Source organism: Lemur catta, chromosome 2 (assembly GCF_020740605.2).
Source record: "Lemur catta isolate mLemCat1 chromosome 2, mLemCat1.pri, whole genome shotgun sequence".
Taxonomy (NCBI): Eukaryota; Metazoa; Chordata; class Mammalia; order Primates; family Lemuridae; genus Lemur; species Lemur catta.
The window spans coordinates 112283067-112300622 of NC_059129.1; the positions used below are offsets into that span (position 1 = coordinate 112283067).

The 17556-nt window shown below is 36.9% G+C and overlaps 1 pseudogene; it reads right to left on the reverse strand.

Annotated features, from left to right (window-relative positions):
- Nucleotides 1-15782: 15782 nt before the first annotated feature.
- LOC123632235 lies at nt 15783-16833 on the reverse strand (annotated as a pseudogene).
- Nucleotides 16834-17556: the final 723 nt, after the last annotated feature.

Sequence of the window (17556 nt, forward strand, 5' to 3'; positions counted from 1 at the left end):
TCATGTATTGATGGGCACTTGGGTTGTTTCCACATCTTTACAATTGTGAATTGTGCTGCTATAAACATTCTAGTGCAGATGTCTTTTTTATGGAATGTCAACTATACTTTCTTTTAGATCTTATGTTTTAGTGTGTAAGACAGCTACATATTCTCATTCTAAGTAAATTTCACAAAAGAATAAAAAAATCTAATTCAAGAATAATGGTTGTAATAAAACAAATTTTGGAAATTCCAATAAAAATTTGGTATTATCATGTTAGTATAATATATATCTTACCTGCTGCCTCCCAGGTTATACTCAGAGATTAGCAATTAGGTGAATGTGTGACCTTGAATCTCCTCAAATATTACATGAGAAAATTAGCCCAGATGATCTTTCAAAATTCTATTCTTAAAAGGTATTTGGGTTTTGCTATTTGAGAATTCCTTACATAAAAATAAAGGAAAGATACATTTATAATTCCATAGACAATATAAATGGACACAAATAAAAAAATAAGAAAAGTATTAGTACTCAAATTAAAAAATAATGGACAATACTAGAAAGTTCACAAAGGAGAAAAAACCAATGTTTGAAAAATAATAAAAATTTGAATAAAATGCAAATGCCTTTTTTTGCCTGTTGAATTAGCCAAGATGAAGCAGTGATTAAAAACTTGATTCCTGGAGGTGTACAAACATGACTGGAAGTGGTGTTCAACAATTACGGGTTGTGGGGCCTTGGGCAAGTCTCCATTTTACCACAGTAAATTGGGAATAACAGTGGCAGCTACCTCATAAGGTGATTAATGCAGATTTAAATGAGATGACTGGAATGTGCTTAGCACAGTGCCTTGTATATAGTAATAGTTTGATTTTAATAAATTATTCTCGCTCATGCCAGTGGAAATGGAAAATAGCACAGATGTTTTAGTAAGCAATTGGGTAATGTATTGATGAAATAGTAGTCTTTAACATGCTTTAAATAGTTTTTAATAGCAGGAAAATGGATCTAGCAATCCCAGCTTGGGAAACACAATGAATTAAATGTTCTTAGATTTTCACTTAGCAAAGGCCATCAACTTGTAAGCTTTTTTTCCTTCTTTTTGGAGACCGAGTCTCACTCTGTCCCCCAGGCTGGAGTGCAGTGGAATGATCATAGCTCACTGCAGCCTCAAACTGCTGGGCTCAAGTGATCCTCCTGCCTCAGCCTCCTGAGTATCTGGGACTACCCACCCAGCTAACTTTTTTTTTTTTTGGTATAGATGGTGTCTAGCTAAGTTGCTCGGGCAAGTTTCAAACTCCTGGCCTCAAGCAATCCTGCCTTGGCCTCCCAAAGTGCTGGTATTACAGGTGTGAACCACTGCACTCAGTCTCTTTTAAGCTGTTTTGACTCAATACCTTATTCTATATGAAGAACTTATGTGCAAATATATACACATAATATGCATATACATATGTGTATATATAAACAAAAGACAATAAGAATATAAACAATTATAACTCATTAATGTTTGGAAAAGAGGAACTTTTATCACTTATTACTGTTGTATAGTAAATTCTGTGTCTAATTTTAAAAATTTGAACATGAAATTCTATATATGGAAATTAAGAAATTTATTTTGGGTGTATTTTCTGGAGCTATATTAACTTTTTAAACAATTTTTTGGCAATGCCCACAGGTCTCTAAAATTTCTAGCTGTATATTTTTAAAGACCTAATACTTAATGTTATACTTAAATTCAATAAATGATATTTTCTATTAGTCACATAAAGTAACTGAATGATTTAACCAAATTATTTACTTTTCATATAAGTATTTTGATATACTAGAACTATGAAGTTATTGCCAGTTTAGGTTATAAGATCTTTGAAAGATTCTTCTAGTTTGTTTAATGCATTTACAATAAATCTATAGCTATTTATATTTGAATTACATAGTCTCCAGGAAATATGGAGCTAGACATAAAACATGCTTTTTCACTAAGAAAACACCTTTTCCATTTGATGAATTATACACAAGAAAACAAAACTATCATGTAACAGTAAGTAAATCTTCATATAAGTAATATTCATGTTAATATCATCTATATCTATATATTTCATAGTATCTTGTGGAATTTTTTGACAATATATTCTGAATAAAAGATCTCCAGTAAATAAGACTTACCTAGCCTAAGTCCAATCATAAGTTTTCAATTTTTAGTGAGGATGACAGTATATTTTTTAAAAACTGGCTACTATGATGTTCTCAGCGTGAAACCTTTTTGCTGTGGTAAGTCTTAATTCCTTTAAAACAATGAAAAGATTTAAATCTTGGTTTCCAATATACTGGAAAACATTTTAATTTAATCAAATTACTATTTTTTTTTTCCTGTGGCTCTTTAGTAATGAAATATTTCAACTTTATTTTGGGGATTACATGGTCTCTTAGGCAACTAATTATCAGGAATTTTAAACTTAATGATTCATTAATCTAAATTTACCGTTTGTAGCCAAGTGTATTTCAAGACAAAAACAATGAACAGAGAAAGCTCTATTCTGACTGTATTTTACTATTTCTTACATATGTGTTAATATTCATAGAGATTGCTAGATTAAAATGTATTTTTTCTTAAAAATTTGCTAAGAGGGTGGATCTTATATTAAGTGTTCTTATCACACAAAATAATAATGGCAACAAAGCTTTTGGAGGTGATGGATAGGTTTACGGCATACAATGTGGTGATGGTTTCAAGAACATACTTATTTCCTAACTTATAATGTAGTATATATCAAATATATGTAGGTTGCTGTATGTCAACCATAGCTCCATAAAGGGGTTTTAAAAATAAAATAGATTTTCCCAAGTACCCAATTTTCTATTATTTTTCATAAAGATTATGAATTGTTTTAATATTCTTATTGCAATTTTAAAAAGTTCATCTCTCAAAATAAAATACTTGGAATAGCACCACTGTCTCACAAGTCCCGGATTTTGAGCTCTCTGGAAAGTGTGAGCCAGTAAGGAAGTGCAGACGGCAGAGATGGAAATAATGATGGTGATTTTCTTCTTCATGTCATGCAATGTCATTTATACCATGAGCACTTTCACTATTTGGAACCCTCTAATCACAAATCAAATGTCTGTTATTTGGGGACACTAAACTTTGCTTCATAGATCACTCACTACTACTCGGCCAGCTGGGAGTGGGTCTGCTGTGCCTGGTGTGTACCGTGGTATAGGCTGTACCACTCCTGTCCACACTGAACATGCGAGCGCACACTCCTGCCCCCCCTCCACCCCTGCTTGCCATGTCTAGATAGGGCCTATTATATGAAATCAGTAATCATCTGTCATAGATGAACTTAAAGTGTTCATCACTGCTCTTTGAGTACAGAAGGCAGACACCGAACTCTGAATTTCAGCAAAAAGAATTTATTGATTCATGTAACTAACTGTAAGGCCAGAGGTGTAGCCAACCTCTGAAAAAGGGGGTCCAGGAACTTCAATAATGTTATTGGGCTCTGACTACATTTCTTAGCTTTCTGTGTCTGTTTGGCTTTATTTATGGCTGTGTCCAGGAGCTCAAGCTTTGCCAAAAGCTCTCTTTCTTGGTTCTGTTTGTCTCTGCCTGGCTTCATTTTTCACCCTAGGACCAGGCCCCTGGCAGGCAAGATGGCCATCAGCAATCCCAAACTCCTAACTCCCAGCTTCGACATCTCCCAGGGGAAAGAAACTGTTGGTTCCCAACAGTTTCAGCAAATCATTTCTGGGATAGTTTGGTCTGTCTGACCTGAGACATGCTCCTGTCATTGAACCTTTTCACTGTGGAAAGAAGACACTTGGATTGGCCATGACTGAGATGTGTTCTCACCATGGTGGTAAGGAACACAGAGTTGGCCCCATCTGCACCCAGTGGAATTCAGTTGTAGGAGAAGAACTTGATACCTACATTTATCAAAACAGTAAATCTATAAAAAGAAGTAAACACTTTATTTTTATGAATTTTAAATTTTTATGATGGAGCTCATATTTATTAAAGAACTCATGATCATAATCATTGCAGTGGAAGTTGAGTAATGATTAACATTCCCTCGACATGTGTTTATGTGTAAACATTTCTATATTAGTTAGGGAAAAGAAGTGTGGTTTTGTTTCTTAAGATCTGATGCTCTAAGATGGAATAGCATGACTTATAACCACTCTGGTGACTAACACCACACACGCCCCAGGGAATCAGTTCTCCATGTATATCCTTTCCTATACGCTATACCTTGAAATGAAAGATAGCTATACTTAAATGCCATGAACGTTCGTGGTCAGTTTCCTTGCCAGAGTCGGAGACAGACAATGCTTTGAGTACAGAGAAGATTTAGGCAGGAGAATCATTTAGCTAACATTAAAAAGACAAATTAACTTGTCAAATTCTTTCTCACAGACAGGAAGAATGTAGATTCTTGCATTATGAAGTATCATTTCCCATAATGCCAAGCATACTCTTTCATGTTTCGTGTTGCAATTTGTGGTTCCACGATAAACTACAAATTATAACAGCATTCACAACAGTTGCATATGGTGGTTGAGGAACATTTTATAGTACTAAACAATTTATATTACTTTTAGATGTAACATGAACTGTGATACCAGATCAACTAGCTGAAAATTGAACACTAGAATTGTGAGTAGTTTCGATTTTATTAACATATACAAATACATGTAAATTTTTCAAAATAAAATAACGATGTTTAATATTCATTGTCTTTGGTTTATAATGTTAATAGCTAATGTTGACTATTTCATAAGAGAGATAATGCTTTGAGTACATAGAAAATAATTTTAATTTTGGAATATTTTACATTAATTTTAATTTACTTTTAAAATTTTTTATTTTAAGGGGTACAAGCTGGATTTTGTTACTTGTATATTAATTTACTTTTTTAATGAAACCATACTCAAGCTTTATATACACTGAATATAATTACATATTATCTTTTTATCTTTTAGGATAATTGCTGCCAGTAGAACACAAAATAGGTGAAAAATATCGATTATTACCACATAGTTATTTTGCTAATAAGAAGGCAAGAAAAACACATTTTATTTAATAAATGTATGATAATTCATAAATTATGCTCTTTATTATTCATCCGTACATTGATAGTCCATCAACAGTACAACCAGACATCTGCAACAGTAACTAAATTCATTTGTCTTCAATATTTTGCTAGTTTTCAGCCTTATGAAATTACAGTGTTGCACATGTCTTTCGATTTTGTCATTAGAAAGGTATATTTGTTAAGGTAGGACACATATTTAATGGTATGTGAGCTTCCATTTTTATTCTTCCTCTGGGCCCCACTAAAGTTAAAGGAAGAACTAGACAGAAGAGACAAGAAACTTGGTCTAAACAGGGATATCGTGAGATAATTTAGGGTGTTGATAAAATGATTTATTCTAGGGCAAGGCCAATAAAGAGAGAAAGATGAAGCCAGGAGTTAGCTGATAACTGGGAGAACAAGGGAAAGTTGAAAGACTAGTTTTATGCTGAAGAGAAAAGGACAGATTTTGGAGTCTTTCCTGTTCTGAATTCCTTGAGTTACTCTGACTTTTTCTGTGTTTTTGTGCCAAAATGCTGTTATTTTGATTCTCTATTACCTGGTTTATATTTAACACCTCACACTTAAAAATTCACAATGGGCATTTTTAACGAGTTTAAATCTCTGTGTGAAACTTTAGGTGTGCAATAAATTAATATGTGTTATGTATAAATAAAATATATGTATGCTTAAATGTTTGAGTTCTCTAGTCTTGAAGGTACTATAAAATTGATATCAATCAATTCTATTTCATCTAAATTAATTCGGGATTTTTATTCTTAGTCTCTATATGCCTTTTTCCTCATCTGTGAAGTGAATTTTATAATGGTACCTACATAATAGGGTGGTTGTGAGAATTAAATGTGTTAATATATGTAAACTACACAGAATAGTGCCTGGTCCAAAGAAAACCCTATATAAAGATTTGTTACCATTCTTGTTACCTCCACCCTCATCGACACTGTTGTTCCTATATTCCAGGGGGTGGGGATGGGCCATGAGGGAGCCAGGTATGGGGGGGGTGCATCCTGTCCTGGGCTCTTATCTACACAAACAGGCATCTGTGCTGAGAAATCACCTTCCTTTAAAGTTTCCACACCAGTTACTACCACATCCTGTCTGCAAGGCCTTTCTGGTTTCACTTTACACTTAGCTATTTTCACTCTTTTTTTTTTTTTTGAGCACAAGAGAGACATTTAGCTCAGGAGAATTCTGTGTCAGAGACATTTACTTAGATAATGCTCTGCTACGCTGCATTAGAAGGGAACTCAGCAAAGCGTGTTACCTCTCACTCCACCTGGGAACTCCGGGAACTGAGGCACGAACTCTTCATCCCTCAGATCCTTCCAAACTGAAGAAGGATTTCTGCTCACCTCCGGGCTCAGCCTGGGGAAAGAGGCAGGTGAAGGACCAGGGCCCTCCTGGGGGCCTCACTAGCTCTCACACTCTCCTGCTTCCTGCTCATCTCCCTTTTTTCTCTTCCCATCCCCCTGCCTCAGCCCAAGTCATCTTTACTTCCTACACATCTTATAAAATCTTAGCTGGAGCACTGGCTGTTATGTCAGCAGACGTTCTCCCAGGCTCATTGTTTATGTCCGTGGGTCCCTAAACCCAAACACTGTGACTTCTGCTTCTGAAAAGCCACCCCCTACCCCAGCTTTCCACCCCCACCCCCACCTCCACCTCCTGCTTGTCTTTGTTAGCAAGCCTCCCCCAGCAACTTTGCTAATGTACTAATGTGACTGAGAGAAAAGACAAGAAAGAATCAATGATTTATATTTCAAGTATTACTTTGTTCTAGTACCTCTGTGTTCTCAGAAAGAAAGTTGACTTCTCATTTAGATGTGTTCACCCTTGCCTGCAGTCGCCAAAAGGGTGAGAGCTGGTTTTCTTGCACAGAATCTGTTTCACAAGAATAGTAAGTCCCTCGGTCATACATGCAATCTGTGGTTCTGTGGGTCACATTTCTTACCCTCTGCAGGGTTACACCTAAATAGTGTGTAACATCTGCAATTTCCTTGGCTAGATTTGCCAGTCATTTTATGAGGGCTTTCCCTTCTCCAAGTGCTGGCCCCAGCCACTCCCATCCCTCCTTACCCTCCTGGAGATATTAGCCATGATGCAGGCTGAAGTTCTCTTTCGTAAATAAGCTCTTCATAAAGGGTGAAGAGTTGGCTTTCCTTAGAGATAGGGTGTCTTGTACCTTTTGTCTAAGCTAGAACACTTTGAAAAGTGAAAGAGGATGCTATTAATCATACACCAGGATAACAGGTGTGGATTGGGATAGTCCTTGGCAAAGCAAGCTTTATGGTTCTACTCAGAGTTTATAGACAGTATAGTCAGTTGCCCAGCCCAAAAGTTTTAGCCATATCTACTCCCTCCGCATGGTTATTGCCTGGTCTTTTACCATCAACTGCCAAGTTTAAGAAGTATTGGCAGAGCTTAGGCTTGCATAGGGTCAGTGGTCCCTCTCTGATTTGTTGAGTCTTCTAAGGCCGTGTGGGTTTTGCTGATTTTAGCTGTGGTTTCTTTTTAAGAGTCCCAGATTTAAAAAAAAATGCTATTTTCATAAAGGCAAAGCAAAGAAAGATGCTTACTTCAGATTAAATGCTTAGCAGCTGTCTAAAAAAATTCTCTCTCCGAGACCAATTGGTTCTCTCTGGCTTTACAACAAAGTCCTAATTCCTCTCCAAAAATAAGGTCTGTCTCCCCAGCATGAGTCCAAGCCACTGCCTTCTGGCAGCCCTGCAGGGTAACTGGGGCTCTCTGTCTTGCTGTGTTTTTTGTAGATAGTATTTTTTTTGGAAATTCAGAACTTAAAGAATGGGCTCTAAAGATAATTTTCACCCCATTTCTAAGTGTTCTGTATGCTGTGGAAATTTATAAAGCTCAGCTGACTCTTGTTTCTTTCCTAATAATAGATTCCCCTGCATCTACACAGAAAATTTAAAGCATTCAGTGATTTGCTCACATTCAGTCCACTGGTTTATCTGCAATTAGTATTGACTTTGGAGTCAGCCTCGTCCCCCAGTTCTCTCCCATCTAGCAACTCAAGATTACTTGCTTTTGTGGTGCACATATTTGTCCCTGATGGGCTCCTACATCTAGTGGGTACCACTATTAGCCCACAAGACTCAGTTGTATAAGAAATGTGACTTTAATTGCAAAGATATGGAATCAACCTGTGTACCCATCAACTGATGAGTGGATAAAGAAAATGTGATATATATATCACACACACACACCATAGAGCACTGCTCAGCAATAAGAAAGAATTAAATAATGTGTTTGCAGCAATTTGGATGGAACTGGAGGCCATTATCATAAGTGAAGTAACTACTAGCCACTACTCAGAAAAATAAATGCTGCATGTTCTCGTAAGTGGGAGCTGAACTGTAGCTACACCAGGGCACACAGAGTGATATAATGGACATTGGAGGCTTAAAAGGGGAGAGGGAGAGGAGAGGTATGAAAAATTACCTATGGGGTACAATGTACACTACTCAGGTGATGGGTACACCAAAGCCCAGACTCTACCACTATGCAATATATACACATAATGGCTGCAGTCCCCAACTCCCAGGTGGCGGAGCAGTACCAGTCTGTGGCCTATTAGGAACTGGGAACACAGCAGGTGAGGGACAGTCAAGCCAGCAAAACTTTATCTGTATTTACAGCTGCTCCGATCACTCGCAGTAAGCTCCTCCTCCTGTCAGATCAGCAGGGGCATTAGATTCTCATAGGAGCACGAACCCTACTGTAAGCTGCGCATGCAAGGAATCTAGGTTGCACGCGCCTTATGAGAATTTAATGCCTGATGATCTGAGGTGGTGATGCTAGCACTGGGGAACAGCTGCAAATACAGATTATCATTAGCAGAGAGGTTTGACAGCACAATAAATGCAATGTACTTGAATCATCTCAAAACCATCCCCTCTTACCCCCAGTCCATGGAAAAACTGTCTTCCATGAAACCAGCCCCTGGTGCCAAAAAGGACCACCATGTAACAGAATTCAACTTGCACTCCCTAAAAGAAAAGAACAAGAAAAAAAAGAAGTGCAACTTTATTTCTCCAAATTTGAATTTAGCTTCAAATAGGAGTTCTACAATGTGGTTTCTGCCTAATCTCCATCAATTCTAGATAAGCTCAATTCATTTAAGGTATGTCTTTAGCTAATGAATACATCATATTTCATAGAAATATGAAAGTCAGACAAATATTTTCTCATCTTCTTTCACCAAATCCGTCAGCTTCTCTGCTTCAGTGCCCACATGTTATGCCACCTCTCACCCGTTCCAATGGAAGAAATGTCTCTACTCCTAAAGCACCTCCTCCACTGCAACTCTTCTGAAATTATCCCCCTTTTCTTCATTTGCCCTGATACCTTGAAGGTCTAAACTCTTGTAGTTAAAAAGTTCAGGATTTTTAAACCAAAATACATTAGCTTCTAAAACCCACCACTCCCTAACTTTTCAATGGTAGAAATACATGTCTTGAAGTGTACTTTGAAAAAGTAATGAGACAAAAGGGAATTTCTAGGATGAAAAGACATTGGTTAAACAATAAAAATATATTATCCTATTGCATTTTGATTTACAATATCACTGTGTCTCCTTGAGCTTTGACCTTGCCATCTCTGTGAATGCTCTGATAGGGACTAAACATTGACTTCTGCCTAGGAAACAATCATTAGAAATAATTGAAATAATTTTATTGTCTCTGCTGTCCAAACCTACCAGGTCATCTTTCATAACTCATATTCTCATGCTTTATAACTCCAATGCCCTAAAACTTCACTGTACCAGTCTGTGGAAATTCACAGTCCTTCATCAGCAAAACCCTCATATACTTCCTCCTCTTATAAAAATTTCTCCTTCATCTTCTTGCTCTGATTTTTGGCTTTCCATGGACAGTGTTGATCATTTTCCTCCTATACCTCATGGATCTCTGAAGCTGGTGGTGAGGTAACTTTCCTCCTAGTTTTCTCCATTTCTTCCAGATCATTGTTTCTTCCCTCTCTCTGTGTGTAGCCTCCTTTGAAGCACATGCTCTAAAACTATCCTCTCTTCTGTCCCTCCTTGTTTGCCTGAGAACTGCCCATCATACCTCTTCATTTCATGAAGATTAACTCAATGAGCTCACTACCTATCTCTTAAACACCTTTCTTCTTATAGCCTTGATATTCACATAGAAGATCTATCCAACCTCTAGGACTTTCATGCAGTTCCTTGGGGTCCCTTCCAATTACATTGTTTATTCACCAACCCTTCTTCTGGTCATTTTCCAGATATTGACATTAGCAATAACTGTGCCACTTCTAGATTCTCATTCTTTAAAAATTACCTATTTTTTTCCAATTCACTACTTCTAATAGTGCCATTTCAATAAGGTTTTGAACCACCAGAGATCTCCAGTGAATTCATTCTACCGTTTTACCCTTTCTTCCCTTTGTCTTATCCCTCACACTTCCTCACTTCTATCAATATTTGGCTTACACTTCATGATCCATTGCTGTACTTCCTTGGAAATATTATGAAGTCACTTGACCCTCTCTCTCCATTGTTCTCACCTGTGCAACCTAGCCCTAGTAAAATCCACCTCTCTTCCTATTCTTGGCTATATTTGAACAAATAAAAAACCCATACCCATTTTTATTATTTTTATATTATTAATTTATATTATATCTCATTATAATGCAGCATAAATTATTATATTATAAAATATATATTATGAAGTACAAATTTCCATTTATAAACATGATTCTGAAGTGAGACCTCAATACTTTCTACACCTCCCCGTACATTTCATGAACAAATTCCTTCTCTTACTCTGTGAGGTATCTATTTTATACATTCCCTCTCCTCAAATATCTTCCCCTCTTCAATTTACTAATGAAGTTACTTCTAATTTCGATGAGAAAATAGAAGCAATCAGAAAATGACTTCCTCTCTGCACCAATATGTCCACCAACACACATTCATCTATAGCAATATAGTCTATTCTACTCACATCTAACCCAAAACTTTAACATGTATCCTAGGTCTTGTGTTCTTTTGCTCACCTAAATGCCTTATTCCTACAATCATCCCTATCTACTGCATGATTCTCATTAGCATACCAACATGCTGTAATAGCACCCATCTTGAAAAAGAATAAAGGCTTTCATGACTCCACATAACCTTCCACTACTGTCCCAATTTCTGGGTCCTTCTTTATGACAAAACTTTTTAAAGGACTTGTCTATACTCACTGGGTCCAATTTCTCTCTCCTTAGTTTCTCTTAAATTCAGTCTCCTCCAGTCTATGGAAATAACCCTTATCAATGTCATTAATGACCTCTATGTCACCCAATCTGAACATCAACTCTACATTCGTCTTTCCTAACTTCTCATCAGCACTTGACCGGTAACCACTCATTCCTTCCTGAAGTACATCTTCCTTTGGCTTTTAATGTATGACACTATCCTTATTTTCCTCCCACTTCACTGGCCTCTTTTTCTGAGCTTTCTTGTCTGGATCCTTCTCCTCTTCCTGATTTCTGAATGCTAGAGAGCTCCTGAGGCTCAGTCTTTGAATCATTTCTCTGTACTGTTCACACTCACTCCTTGGAACCGAAGGATTAAATGACGTTAAGTCAGTTCCAGGGCTTTAAAGATCAATTAAAGATCTGGTTGCTTCTAGATGTATGTCATAACCATAAATCTCTTGTATGAAGTCCAGACTGCCATATTGAAATGTTTGCTTGATATCTGCCTTAAATGCATAACAGACATATCTCAAACTTATTTCCAAAAGAGAAAAACTGATTTACCCCTTCTAACATAGCTTTTCCCTAGTTTCCTCAATACACTAAGTAGAATTACAATTCAATCAGTTGCTCCAGCCAAAGTCTTATAACTGTTTCTTGACAGCTCCTGTTCTCTCCCATGGGACAGCACGATCAGCATCAGACACACTGGGGAGGAGGGGCAACCCCCCAGGAGACAACCGAGGACTAGACACCGGGATAGTCCCATAACAGCTGGAGGTTACTTTCTGGCCCCTGGCCCCTCGCCCTTTCGTCTCACCCCCTGTCTTCAGATATTAGATGAAATATCATGGAGAAGGGAGAGGAGGAAATCCTTGAATTAATTTATTGAAACCCTAAAATAATCACAATTCAATTTGTTGAAACACTCAAAAAATCACAACCACAATACCCTCAATAATCACAAATTATACAGAGCTTGCAGAAGAGTGACTAAGTAAAGTTTCTTCTACTTGATAGAAATGGGAAGTTGAGTTAGTAATCAACACTTATGTGCACATAAAGTAGTAACATTCATCGGGTGTTGGGCAAGTGGGAGGTGGGAGGAGGGGATGGGTACAGACACACCTAATGCGTGCGGTGTGCACCGTCTGGGGGATGGACACACTTGAAGCTCTGACTCGGGTGGGGCAAAGGCAGTATATGTAACCTAAACATTTGTACCCCGTAATATGCTGAAATAAAAAATAAAAAAAATTAAAAAATTTTTAAAACGTTCAGTTAAGGAAAAGCCATGAAACACATTATTATATGTAGGTCTGGACTAAAAATTTTTAGCCCCTATCATTGAGATTTTTCTCCTCTTTCCTCGGCTTCTGGGCTTTCTTTCACGATTGGTCCCTTCAGGGGCTGCAGATGAATCCCAGTGAGTCTGCAAATGATCTATTAAGGTGCCAGAAGAAAACATTAATATTCCCTTTAATATTTACTGTTATATATTATAAAATGACATAGAAATTAATCTTTATTAAGGTTTATGTATGTATTGACATTTGTCCTTTACTCTCACTCATGCCAGATAGTCACCTGTCTATCTGGGTGCATGAAGGACAGGGACAGCCTCACTTTTGATCCCAGCTTACTGGGATTTACTGCGTTGAATGTGGACTCGATTAAGTAAATTCATAAATGATATTATCTAGCTTTATTTAAACTAAACATTCTAAAATGAGACAAAAAGATTGGGGGAATGTCTGTAAAAAACCTGATGCCATAAAACAATCATAGAAATATGCATACAACCTAGCAACAAAAAATGAGCACTGATCTGATATGTGTTCTACTTCTAGTGCAAGCTCTTGTCAGCCACATTCTAAGGTATAAATTCAGGCCACATAAGTAGTTTTAACAAAAAAATTGACTAAGAAAGTTCACAATTACAAGATGACTTGAAATGCACATTTATGCCCTTTGTTACTGAAGATAATCCTCACCTTAAGTGCATGTTGAGTCTTTAAATAGTAGCTAACAGTATTACAAAGCTATCTATAATTAGCAAATCAACATATAAAAATATTATTTATCTTCATCTCATTCTCCTCAATTTATATTTTATCAGTTTTATAACGTTCATATTGTTAGTATGGTAATAATCTATGCATATCAGTTACAAATAAATAAATATACATATATGAGGTGAACAAGCATTTATTACTGATGGAGAGAAACATAAAAAACATTTAGGGACCACTTCTCAGTAGGATAGCAATCAGCAGGGCTACTTCTAAATCTTATACTGGAAAATGGTAGAGCTATACAGTGCTCCAAGAAGTTACTTAAAGAAACAAGCTCCCTTGGGACCAACAGCATGTTCTGTTCTCTTGTTGAGTTTTCTCTTTGAAAAGTTATAAAAAGCAGGGCCACTAGCTTTCACACATTTAGGTAAGTCCCACACCCTCCCATTCATTAATTTATTCCAACATTCTTATGAAGCACATCCTTTGTGTAGAATGTGACAGTACAAAGCCCAGAAGTTCCCCCTGGGAGTTTCCAAATCAGGTAACAAGAATTCTTGGAACCAATTCTAAATTGTTCTTGGTATTTGGCCACCATCTGCCCCCATAGGGTGTGTGCCAACTATGCAAATCAAATTGCAAGAAGAGGTTTGGATTGCTCAAGCTAAAAATCTAGATATACAAATTAATTCTAGTTAATTCCTGGGTTAAAAACAGATTTTCAGTAAAGGGCTATTTTTCCTCCTCCTTTTCCCCTTCCTACTTTTCTCCTTTCAATGCATTAAAATAATACTACAGATTGTCACAAGCATTCAATGTTAATCAGGATTAAGCAGAAGATACAGAATATGATAACAGCTAACATATATTGAATACTTGCTGTGACACCCTTCCAAGCATTTTATTTCTACTAACTCATTTAACCTTTTCAATGACTGTTTAACTGACAATAAAGTACACTTTTAAATGAAACTAAAGTACAGAGACGTTACCTAATTCAGTTAATTTTATATATGGTAAGGAACATATGGAGGCTGGAGGCAAGATTTACCCCCTGGCGGTCTGGCCAAAGAAAACATGTTCTGAATCACCATGTTGTATGTAATACGCCTCTAGTCCTCTTGATGTTCATTTGCATATGTCATTTTTTTCTTTTTCTTTGTTAACTTTCATAAGATATCATTTACGTATAATAAATGTACCCATTTCAAGTGTACAGTTTGATAGTTTTGACAAATGCACATACCCAGATATTCAAAAAAACAACATGGAGAACATTTCAATCACTCTAAAAAGTTCCTTCATGTTCCTTTCGAGGAATAATTGAATAACTGATAATTATATCATTATAAAACATTCCTCTTTGTCCCTAGCAAAGTTCACTGTCCTGAAGTCTACTTTTTTTTTTTTTTTTACCACACAGATGTGTTTTATTAAAAAAGGAAAAAAAAAAACCCTTTAATCAGAAAGTCTGATTAAATTCAATATTAACTCAAGCTCTTAAAAATCTTTTGGGAAAGCCAACAGGGTACATCACAGAAAAGCAGGCAGCTGCTGACAATTCTTTGGTGGAAAAGTAAGTTGCATACTTATATGAGCTGCTCAAATGATTATCAAGCCCAGGTTTTGTTTTTCAAAAATAGGTTTCAAGATATCCCAAAGAAACCGTAGATACCCTCTAACAATACAAAAATTTAACAATGAAATTTAAGTGTGTAGCAAAAGTCAAATATGATAATACACATTAATAATTTATAAAATAAGCCTTTCAGTCATAGAAAACTAAAATGGGGAGAACTCACTGATGGATAACATACATAAAATGAAGGCTAATAGCAAATGGAACTGAAACATTTTCCCAATGACTGACTAAGTCACAGAAAAACAGCTTAGGAAAACTACTAACAGGTAGGTTTTCTTTTTTCCTAGCCAATTCAGTTCTACTTGGATAAATCTGGTTATCCATCAATACATATACAAATTAGAGTAATTTTTTCTACTCAATTACCACCATTTTTTCCCTTTCACTTTTTTCCTAATTTTCTCTAGCAACGTTTTTCCTTTGGTTTGACCTCAGAAGGTTTAGAACCTAAAATGAATATCAACTCTTATTGGAATAGCACTTGGGAAATGCAGTCCTAGAAAAGGCAAATTTTTAATGGAGGTGGCTGACAAAGTGAAGCATCCATTCTCAATGTGACGGTGTCTCCCATATTAGTCCCTAGGTTAATGGCTGCTCTTGGCTAGATCACATGACCCAGCATGATACTGGAATGCTCCTTGGTGAGGTACTGCAGAGCCGTGTGCACAAACACCCACCCATTTAAGCTTTCAATAAATACAAAGCATCATTTTAAACCATTTCAGTAGAATAAATAAAAAATATTGCATTTCTAGTCGCCTGCTTTGCTTCTTGAGCTGGCTTGGAATGCTCCTCATGACAAAGAAGACACAACAGTTAATCAGTGGCTACTCCAAGCTCTTTAGATTTCAGCACTTCTCGCTCTTCAAGCCTCAGCAATTTTTTTGCAGCAATAATGGTATTCTTATTAGCATCGCCACTATCATGGGACCAACACTGCCAGGAACTGGAGTGATGTAACCAGCTTTTTTTCTGACTCCTTCAAAACCCACATCTCCAACCAACTTGGGTTTAGCAGTTATGGGATCCTGAACTCTATTTATTCCCACATCAATCACTGTTGCTCCCTCCTTGATCATGTCTGCTGTGATCAGATTTGGAATACTTGCAGCAGATACTACAATATCTGCAAGAATTGTATGTTTCTTCAGCTGCTCTTTGGGAGTGTATCGGTGACATATTGTAACAGTGGCATCACCTCCGGGACGTTCATGTGCCCCACCTGTGTGTAGTAACATTGCAATGGGCATTCCAACATTTTTTGACCTTCCAGCCACAACCACATTCTTCCCTAGGGTTGGAATACCTGTTCGCTTAATTATTTCCCACACACCCCATGGGTAGCTGGTAACATGGAATACTGGTCCAGACACATTCGCCCTACATTAATTACATGAAAGCCATCAACATCCTTGTCTGGAGAAACAGCATTGCAGATCTTTCTCTCATCAATGTGCTCTGGAAGAGGCAGCTGAACAAGGAGGCCGTCCACATTATTATCATTGTTCAATTTATTGGTTAAATTCAACAATTCTTCCTCTGAAATTGAAGCTGGTTTCACAATTGTCTCACTGTTGATTCCCACATCTGCAGCGGCTCTGGTTTTGTTGAGGACATAGGAGTGACTTGCAGGATTCTCTCCAGCCAGAGTCACGCTTAGGTAGGGTAGTTTATTGCCAGAGGCCACCCACTCTTCCACCTCCTGCCACACTTCTTGCTTGATCTGCTGGGGCAGTTTCCTTCCAGAAATGACAACAGCTTCATTTGGAACCGTAGCGAGGTGGAAGGGGCGATGGCGGAGTCAACAGCTCTGCGCAGGGCGGAACAGCCGAGCGGCCAGCGCGGACATAAGGGAAGTCGCAGCCATAGCCTCTGCCGGGAGGCTGAAGTCTACTTTGCCTCATAATAATTTAACCACTTCAGCTTCCTTATGATTAGCATTTGCATGATATACTCCTTTTACTTTTACTTTTAACATATGTGGCTTTATATTTAAAAGAAATTTCTTGCAGACAGGATATACTTGGGGCCTTTAAAAAATATTCTCCTATATTGCTCTTTGATTTCTCTTTGTCCCATTCATGTATTCTTTGTTCTTGCTTCCTTCTGTTCCTGCCTTCTTTTGGAATAATTGAATTTTTTTAGCATTTTTTATTTTAGAGCCACTTTTCGCTTATTAGCTATACTTCTTTTCATTATATTTTAACTATGACAAATACAGCTGGGAAGTAATTTACGTACATTATTCAACTGGTCAGCTGAACAACTAGTCTATTATAAGTGGTTCTTTTTTGAAAACAGCAAAAATTTGTTGTAACATTACACTGAAATTAAGTTATGTTTAAATAACATTATTATATTTTAGTGGACAAAACAAATTTAATGAAAACTGCAAAATGCAAGAAATGAGAAAATGGAGTTTTTGAGAAATGAATCCATAAATGTGGCTTCCTCAATGTGCCATTTGTTTCAAAATTGATGTGACTAATAAAATGAGTTTTTGCTGAGCATTTCCTTTGATGTTGACTAGGGCTATTTTGATAGTCATGAATACTTAAAATAAAATGATGAATTAAGGATATATTACTAT